This window comes from Neomonachus schauinslandi, chromosome 8, assembly GCF_002201575.2.
Source record: "Neomonachus schauinslandi chromosome 8, ASM220157v2, whole genome shotgun sequence".
Lineage (NCBI taxonomy): Eukaryota > Metazoa > Chordata > Mammalia > Carnivora > Phocidae > Neomonachus > Neomonachus schauinslandi.
The window spans coordinates 112,034,002-112,043,654 of NC_058410.1; positions in this window are offsets into that span (position 1 = coordinate 112,034,002).

A 9,653-nucleotide genomic window follows, 5' to 3' on the forward strand; every position below is an offset into this window, starting at 1 on the left:
GCTGGGCACTCCATGGCCCAATCAAGTTGACACATGATATTAACCCATCACACTAAAATCATGGGCTCCAAAGTCAAGATGCCTGTGTTTGAATCTGGCTTCTACCACCTACCAGCTCTGAGACTTTAGGGAAGTTACTTAGCCTGCCTATGCCTCAGTTTCCTCAACTGTTACAGGAGGCATCTGTAGTGGGCTCTGCTTTTCATCTGCCCAGTTTCTCTTTGGTGGTCCTACTTCTCCGGCTCCCAGGCCTTCTCAGAGATGTACACATAATAGATTCAGTCAAGGAGCCCTATCCTTCTGGCCACAGGAATTCCGATTGGCTTTGGAAGAGCCAGGGCCCTCCCTGAGCTGACTCTCTAGCCTCACCTTCTGAGATCAACTGTCCTTAGGAACATGTAAGCCCAAAACTACTGAGGGACTCACCATGTGGCCATGTGGAACCAGGCTGAGAATCAAGCTAATGTAGAAGAAAGAAGAGATGGAGAGCGATTAAGACTAAGTTAAGTCATCAAGGCATTATTTGAGTCCTCCCCTTGCTTGCGTGCTCTCTCTCTCTCTCTCTCTCTCTCTCTCTCTCTCTCTCGCAAATAAATAAATAAATAAATTTTAAAAAGTTTTTCTGAATGTCTTAAAGGACAGTAATGTCCAGCTTTCCACATTTTTTAAATAAAATTTTTAAAGATTTATTTATTTATTTGAGAGAGAAAGCACGAGGGGTGTTTAGGGAAGAGCAGAAGGAGAGGGAGAAGCAGACTCCCTGCTGAGCAGGGAGCCCAACTCAGGGGCTGATCCCAGGACCCTGAGATCACTGAGATCATGACCTGAGCCAAGAGCAGACGCTTAACTGACTGAGCCACCCAGGCGACCCCACATTTATAAAAAATTTTACAGTGAGCATTTGCTTGTTTGTCCTTTTAGTGTCTCAGATAAATTTTTTAGAAAAAGAACTGCAATACCATTTAACATTTGTTACGTAGGCCAAACTTTCCTCCAGAAAAGTTGTATCAATTTACACTCCCTTCAACAGTGAATGAGAAGGCTGATCTCCCTACACCTCAGTAGCCTTGGGATATCATTACTCTTTTTAATCATTGCCAATGTAGAAGGTAAAAAAATAGCACCTAATGGATGTTTTATTTTGCATTTTTGGTTATTAATGAGGTTCAGATTATTTAATTTTTTCATATATATATGCCATTCGAATTTGAATTTAGATTTATTTTTGTGTGCATTATCCATTTGTATTATCTGTTTATAACCTTGGTCCCTTTTTTTTTTTTAAAGATTTTTTTTTAAAGACCTAAGCAGAAATCGAGAGTCAGACAATTAACTGATTGGCGGCCTGCAGTTGTGCTTTTTTTTTTTTTAAAGATTTTATTTATTTATTTGACAGAGAGAGACACACACAGCAAGAGAGGGAACACAAGCAGGGGGAGTGGGAGAGGGAGAAGCAGGCTTCCCGCTGAGCAGGGAGCCCGATGCGGGGCTCGATCCCTGGACCCTGGGATCATGACCTGAGCCGAAGGTAGACGCTTAACGACTGAGTCACCCAGGCACCCCCTTGGTCCATTTTTCTACAAAGATTTTTTTCTTATTTAGGTTAAGATATTAAAGTTGATATTAAGAATATTAACATTTTGTCGTATATACTGCAAATTATTTCTTCCTTTGTCTCTTAGCTGTATCTAGGCTTTCGACTTTGAAGAGTCTAAAATGCAAAGGAACTATGTGAATTAACCTTGGCTAATGTTTGAATTGCCTACATGGCACTTTTTGCTTAAAGCCTCTAGTTGCTACTTACAGGTTTAAAAGAAGAAGAAGATAAGGAGAGAATTAAAGGGGAAAAGACAGGAAATCACAGGAGATGGGGACAAGCAGTGAGAACCCCATCCTCTCAGCCTGCCCAACCCCACCTCATCTCAGGCAGGCTCAACCATGAGGCAAATGGCCAAGGCCTCCATAGTCAGCTCAGTCCCTGAGCCAGAACTGAGCTCCCTGGGGTGAATCATCCAGGCCGTATGTCTAACGCAGCCGCCCCGATTTTCTGTCTAGAGGTGGAAAAGCAACCAGACGCTGTGGCCCTTTAGCTCTGTCAGCCCCCAGGGACTGGCCTGAAATTCTCATCAAGTCACTTGTTCAAGTTTGCAGAGGTAATTTCCAGGAGCGAATGGTACCGCACGTGGCCAGGCTGGGCTTTGAGAACCGACCCAATGAGAAGAACCCAGGGTATTTGAAGAAGGTTGAGTGGTTAAGAAAAAAAGGTTAGAATTCATGCTTAGGATGACATTAGGGAGGGAGCCAGAGTTAGGGGAATGGGGCTAGGGAGTCAGAGTAAGCAGGCTCAGGGAAATGCTTGGGTCGGGGAAAGAGGCGTAGCTGTCCAGGATGGGGCTGAATACTTCTAGGGATGACAAAGTGGCCAGTAAAGGGTGTGTTGTCAAGCCAGCTCTGGTTGGGAGTGACTAGAGCTCCTAGAGTACTGTGCAAAATCACACCTTGAAGTTATCCCAGCTGAGGGCTCAGGGGACTGAGTATTTATGCACCCACTTCTGTTCATAGTTGATGGCTGCTCGCAGCGCTTCAATCTGCCTTTTTCTGGTGGAGCAGCCTTCCTGGGTTTCAGAGAAAGCCCTCAGGCAAAGAGGTGCAGGGACTGGCCCTTGGAAATTAGTGGGATCACTCAAAAGTGTGAAGGCCAAGGGGGTATGGATGAGACATCTACCGAGTTTGTCATAGCTGGGGACAGTTTGGGTGGGGTGTATGATATGATATTTGGTAAAATGATGCAGGGATTTCTTCTGAAGGCTGTGATTAATCAAGGAAGGCTAGATGCCTTCCGATTAGGAGCTAGGGAGCAGAGATAAGGTTACAGTTGGGATTAGAAGGTTAGGGTTCTGTTCAGGGCACTCAGAGAGGCTACTCATCCTGCCTGAAGTTACACAGCGAATAGGTGGTAAGCCGGGGCAGGATCGCAGCCTGGTCTGTTACTCTGAAACCCATTAAGAGGCAGAGTGCAGGCTAGCCTGGTGAAGGGAGGGAGGTATCCACAGGATCTTTGCCACCTGGGCTTCTTCCCCAGCAGCCAGGGAGCGGGGCTAGGAGGAGACTGTGCACCCGCCATCTGTTCTCTTGGCTCAACTGCCTGGCAACTGCCGGCTCATGTCTGTTCCCTGCTCTGGAGGAGGATGCATTCCTCCATGGCCCATCGGGCAGGATGAGGAGCCATGCCCTCGCCAGGGCTGTACCACATGATGGATTCAGTGATTATCACTTTCTGATGTGGAGGCTGCTCAATCATGTAGCAGACCCAATCCCATCTGGTGTGTCTTTCTTGAAAGAGCTGCTGGAAGGAAAAATCTGCCTACTGCTCATGTCGGTGGGAGTGTGTGCATGTACACACGGGTACAGGGGTGCACACGCAGGTGTGAGACGCTGTGTGTTCGTGCACCGCGTGAATGCACAGGGGTGGATGTGAACACTGGGAGTTCAAAACCACTGTGGTTCTATTTCCTTCTCAGAGTTCATTTAGCAAATAAGTCATTGAAAAATAATGATGCTACTGTTTTTGAGTACCTTCCGTAGGCCTGTAACTGTGGTAAGTGCTCTATACACACTGGTTACTGTAGTTATTACAAACCTTACAGCTACCATGCAAGAGAAACATCTTCCTCATCCTGCAGATGAAGAAACCAAAGCTCTCGCATCTCAGTGAGCTGCCCAAGGACTTATTTTTAAGTGGTAGAGCCAGGATTTGAGACCATGTCTCTGATTCCAAACTGCATGATATTTAATTTCCACCTCCTCCCAAATTTTCTCAGAATGAGAATGAAAAACTACTCCTACACTTGACAATAGGAATGATTCACACAAAACTAATGTTGAGCAAAAGAATTCAGACACAAATACCTACTACATGATTCCATTTATATCAAATTCAGAAATAGACATAACTAACCTATGCTGCTGAGAGGAGAATGGTTACCCCTGCAGGGAGGAGGGAGTGGCTGGAAGGGGGGCCCTGGAGGAACTCCTGGGAGCTAGTGATGGGTACCAAACTATTTCTTGATTTTGGTGCTGGTTACACAGATGCATTCAGTGTGTGTGAATTTATTAACTGTGGAGGTCTGATTTGTGCCCTTCTCTGTATGAATGTTTCACCTCCAAAAAAAGTTCACAAAAATTTGCCAGGGGTTGTGAGGGATTCAGAGAAAGGAAGCATCACAGACCCTGCATTTGGTGGCGGGCGGGGGGTCCTGTTCTAATCAAGTGACACAATCTCAGTCTCAGGAAGCTTCCAGGCTATGGAGTGGGGAGGGATATTGAGGTTAGCGGACTTCAAGCTAAATGCTCCCGGGGGCTGGCAAAGAGGAGTGATGGGAGGCTAGGGGAGTTGCCAATGGGACTTGGTCTAAAGACCAAGACAAGAGAGAAGCCTCCAAAGATGGTCAATGTGTAGTGGCCAAGAGAAGATGGTGACCTTTGAATCCTGACAGACGTGGGTTGACCTGGCCTCATCCTCCACCAGCTGTGGGACCTAAAGAGCTACTTATCCTCTCAGAGTCTTGGTTACCTCCCTTATGCAACGGCTCACTGATATGAAGGACCACTATGAGGATTAAATGGCATGACAGAGTTAAAACAGTTGGCCCAGAGCATGATACATGGTCGGCATTCAGTAAGGTCTATACAGAAGGTAGAAGAAAAGATACTCAGGAATCTGAGATCTCCCTAAAATATCAGAGGGGCTGGCAGGTGGAAGATGCCTCACACTCATTTTGGGTAGCTGTGGCCAGAACAAAGTGATTTATTATTGATGCACTAGGACCTGGACGTAACGGGTGGGAAGGAGTAAAGTTAGTGGTGGCACCTGGGGCTGACTGTGGGCTCTGCAATCAAAGTTCCAGTGGGAGAGATCCCAGAAAGCCCCCCACCCCCCAAAAAAGGATCCAGGCTTTAGGACAGCAGGGAGAGATTTCCAGGTTGGCAGCCCAGCCAGAGAGCAACTTTTGGGGAGAATAGTTTGATTCAACAGAGGGCTCATGAAGCTGTGTGCTGTGAGTGGGAGTTCTTCCCCTAGGAAAACGTTTGGAGTCTACCCCTGAAATTTCTTGCTCAAAATACAGAGACTGATAGATTTTGTTCTTTTTTTTTTTTTTAAGATTTTATTTATTTATTTGACAGAGAGAGACACAGCGAGAGAGGGAACACAAGCAGGGGGAGTGGGGGAGGGAGGGAGTGGGGGAGGGAGAAGCAGGCTTCCCGCGGAGCAGGGAGCCCGATGTGGGGCTCGATCCCAGGACCCTGGGACCATGACCTGAGTCGAAGGCAGACGCTTAACGACTGAGACACCCAGGCGCCCCTGATAGATTTTGTTCTAAAAACTGGTGAAGGGACCAAGTTTGGCCAGACTGAGGGAGCATCAGCCCTCTAAAGACACAGCTGACAGATGAGATTCCGAAGGAAGAACTGTCTGTCTCCTGACTTGACTGCCAACTACCCCAAGAAACTTCATTCCCCAGTGTCCCACTGAGAATTCTGTACTTTCCCTTTCATGCTCTGTAGCATGCATGGCCCATGGGACATCCTGCCTGGAGAAGGGAAAGAGCCTTGCATCAGTTATTTTTCTGCTTATAACCTAAAATCCAAATGACAGTGGCCTAACCACAATAGTAGTTTATTTCAGTTCCATTTAATAGAAATCCATAAAAATGTGTGCTTCAAAGGGTACCAAAAAAAAAAATGAAAAGACAAGGGGCACCTGGGTGGTTCCGTCAGTTAAGTGTCTGCCTTCGGCTCAGGTCATGATCCATCTTCAGGGTCCCTGCTCAGCGGGGAGTCTGCTTCTCCCTCTCCCTCTGCCCCTCCCCTCCGCTTGTGCTCTCTCTCAAATAAATAAATAAAATCTTAAAAATGAAAAAAATGAAAAGACAAGCCACAGATTGGGAGAAAATATTTGCAGATCATATATTTAACAAAGGATTGGTATCCCAAATATAGGAATAATTACTGAAATTCAATAATGAAAAGACACGGGCGCCTGGGTGGCTCAGTCGGTTAAGTGTCTGCCTTCAGCTCAGGTTGTGATCCCAGGGTCCTGGGATTCAGCCCCATATCGGGCTCCCTGCTCAGCGGGAAGCCTGCTTCTCCCTCTCCCTCTGCCTGCCATTCCCCCAGCTTGTGCGCTCTGTCAAATAAATAAATAAAATCTTTAAAAAAATAAAAAATATTAATAAAAAACAAACAATCCAGTTTGAAAATGGACAAAAGATTTGAAATACACATTTTACCACAGAAGATACCTGAATAGTCATCAGGGAAATGGAAATCAAAACCACAATGAAACACTACTTCACATACACTAAGATTATAACCAAAAAGAGACAATGGCAGGTCTCTGTGAGGATGTGGGAAAACTAGACCTGTATGCATTGCTGGTAGAAATGTAAAATGGCTCGGCCACTCTGGAAAGTGGTTTGGCAGTTTCCTGATAGATTCACTGTAAGTTTACTGTGTAACCCAGCAATTCCACTTCTAGGTATCTACCCACCAAGAGAAAGTAAAATATATGTATGTCTGCAGAAAGACTTGTAGACAAATGTTCATAACAATATATTCATAATAGCCAAAAAGTGGAAACATCCCAAATATTCATTAACTAATGAATGGTATACCCACACATTGGAGTTCTATTCAGCAATGAGAGAAAAGAAGCACTGTTTACATGCTCCAACATGAATGAACCTCAAAAACATCATGCTCGGGCGCCTGGGTGGCTCAGTTGGTTAAGCGACTGCCTTCGGCTCAGGTCATGATCCTGGAGTCCCTGGATCGAGTCCCGCATCGGGCTCCCTGCTCGGCAGGGAGTCTGCTTCTCCCTCTGACCCTCCACCCTCTCATGCTCTCTGTCTCTATTTCTCTCTCTCTCAAATAAATAAATAAAATCTTTAAAACAAAAAAAAAAACATCATGCTCAGTGAAAGATGCAAAAGTCCACATATTCTACGACTCCATTCATATAAAATGTGCAAAGGAGGCAAATTCATAGAGGCGGAAAGTAGATTGGTGGTTGCCAGGGGCAGGGTGAGAATAAGGGCGGGTGGGCACAGAGGTTGTGGTGAGGGTCGTGCTGTTCTGTAACTTTATTAAGTTACTCCTGTTGTTCCCTACCTTTTGTGTGTTTTTACTGAGGTATAACATACATACCAAATAAAGTGTGCAAACCGGGCGCCTGGGTGGCTCAGTTGGTTAAGCGACTGCCTTCGGCTCAGGTCATGATCCTGGAGTCCAGAGATCGAGTCCCGCATCAGGCTCCCTGCTCAGCAGGGAGTCTGCTTCTCCCTCTCCCGCTCCCGCTCCTCCCTCTTGTGCTCTCTCTCTCTCTCACTCTCTCTCTCAAATAAATAAATAAAATCTTTAAAAAATAAAAATAAAAATAAAGTGTGCAAACCTTACCGGTACAATTTAATTCACACACGCACACACATACACCTGCATCACCACCACTCAGATGAAGATTGCAAACATCTCTGGCACCCCGGAAGGCCCCTCCCAGCCAGCGCCCCACAAAAATGACCACCATTCTGACTTCTGTCACCAGAGAGGAATGTTACCTGTCCTTAGTGCAGAGCGGGCCCTTGGTGGGGTGTCTCACACCATTCTCTGTTCTCACAGGGCTCTTACTGTTTGCCCTGGGCTCCTTGGCTACTGTCTTCTTATTTCAACACTCCACCCCACTCAGACACCACCCCTGTTTCTTCATGCCCCTCCAAGTGTCACTAACATACCATGACAGTGTTGATTTTTACGGAAGATTTCGAGTCATTTGGAAGTCATTATAACACGGGGCAGAAAACAACCTAAAGCTCACTGGGAGGCATCACAAGCTCTGGAATTTATACTGGCCATTCCCGGGCATCGGGTAGTTCCCTCCCGGGTCCCCTACCCACCATGTGACTGCCCACCCTCTGTTCCCAGGAAAGATCCCAAACCCCAAATCCTCCCTGGGACAGGGAAGTCACATACATGGTAAAGCAGTTCGGGTATAAGGAAAGACTGTGAGAACACCGGACCACGGGCCCCACAAACAAGGGTCGCAGCATTCAGCTTCCATCTCAAGTTGATAAGGCAGCAGGAAGAGTTTGTTTTTAATAGTAGTGGAGGGGCGCCTGGGTGGCTCAGATTGTTAAGCATCTGCCTTCGGCTCAGGTCTTGATTCCAGGGTCCTGGGATCGAGCCCCACGTCCAGCTCCTGGCTCAGCGGGGAGCCTGCTTCTCTCTCTGCCTCTCCCCTGCTCCTGCTCTCTCTCTCTCTCTCTCTGTATCTGTGTCTCAAATGAATAAATAAAATCTTAAAAAAAAAAAAAAACAATAGTGGACTGCGTTCAGCCACTGTGCACTTTAGCTTCAGATACTTCTGGTCTTTGTCTCCTTCCCTCTTTCTGGGCCTGTACTCCCCCTATGTTGTTATGCAAAGCAATTCAGTGCCATTAGCCTCAGGCTCCCCATCCAGGCTGGGCCCACAGCATCTCCTCTTTCCCACCAAAATCACCTCCCAAGACTCATCAAGGTGTCTTCCCAAATGAAAGACCCCCCCTACTTACAAGGCAGAAGAGAATGTCTCAGCTTTTTAAAAATAGCACCTTTGTTTTTCCTGCTGTAGTCTCACTTGAAAGATGAAGAAACTGAGGAGCGCCTGGGTGGCTCAGTCAGTTGAGCCCCTGCCTTAGGCTCAGGTTGCCTTGGGCTCAGGTTGTGATCTTGGGGTCCTGGGATCGAGCCCCAAGTTGGGCTCTCTGCTCAGCAGGGAGTTTGCTTCTCCCTCTCCCTCTCTCTCAAATAAATAAATAAAAATCTTTAAAAAAAAAAAAAAAAAAGATAAAGATGAAGAAACTGAGACCCAGAGAAGTTAAATAACTTGCCCTGATCAAACAAGGCTTAATGAGTGAAACTGGACATTGAGCCTGGACTCCAAAGTCCATGAAGGTGGCTTGTCCATTTCCATATCCCCAGAACTTAGAAACCATCAGGGCTCAGTTAATGCATGTTGTCGTTGAATCAAACGAAAGGATGGGTTTGCAGGAGGAAGGCATCCTAGGCCTGTGAGGGAAACTGGAGAGGAGAAAAGGACAAATTGTTTAAGGAGTTGGTGGAGGGCAGTGAAGTGAGAAGGGACTGGGCCCCTCCCCCTGCTTGGGGGCGTGAGCTGCCCCCTCACGGCTTTTCGTTTCCTGCCCAGCCTTCCGGGGAGACTGGTGCTCCCAGGCAAAAGCCCCTGCTATCAGTCATCAAGGCCTGGCAGCCTGAGGAAGCTCAGGGCCTATCCTGGAGGACACTTTCAATCAACTTTGGTTCAATTTATTCCCTCTAAATGATTCTGAAATGTAAATAAAATTAAATTAATGCTACTGTATTTGTCTCTGTTGGGGCTGTAATGGGCTGCAGTAATGCCGCCTCTGCGATCAGTTGTAGAGACAGAGGCCCAGAAAATAGCAGTGTGGCCAGCTTTGTGTCCCCCTCACCCGCACCCCCCATCTCCTGTTCTGGAAGGACAGGCTGCACTGCCCAGATTTCATCTAGATGGTAGGGAGGTGGGGTGGAGAATCCCATCACTTCCACTCTTTCCTCTTTCACCTCAGACCAAGCCAACCTGG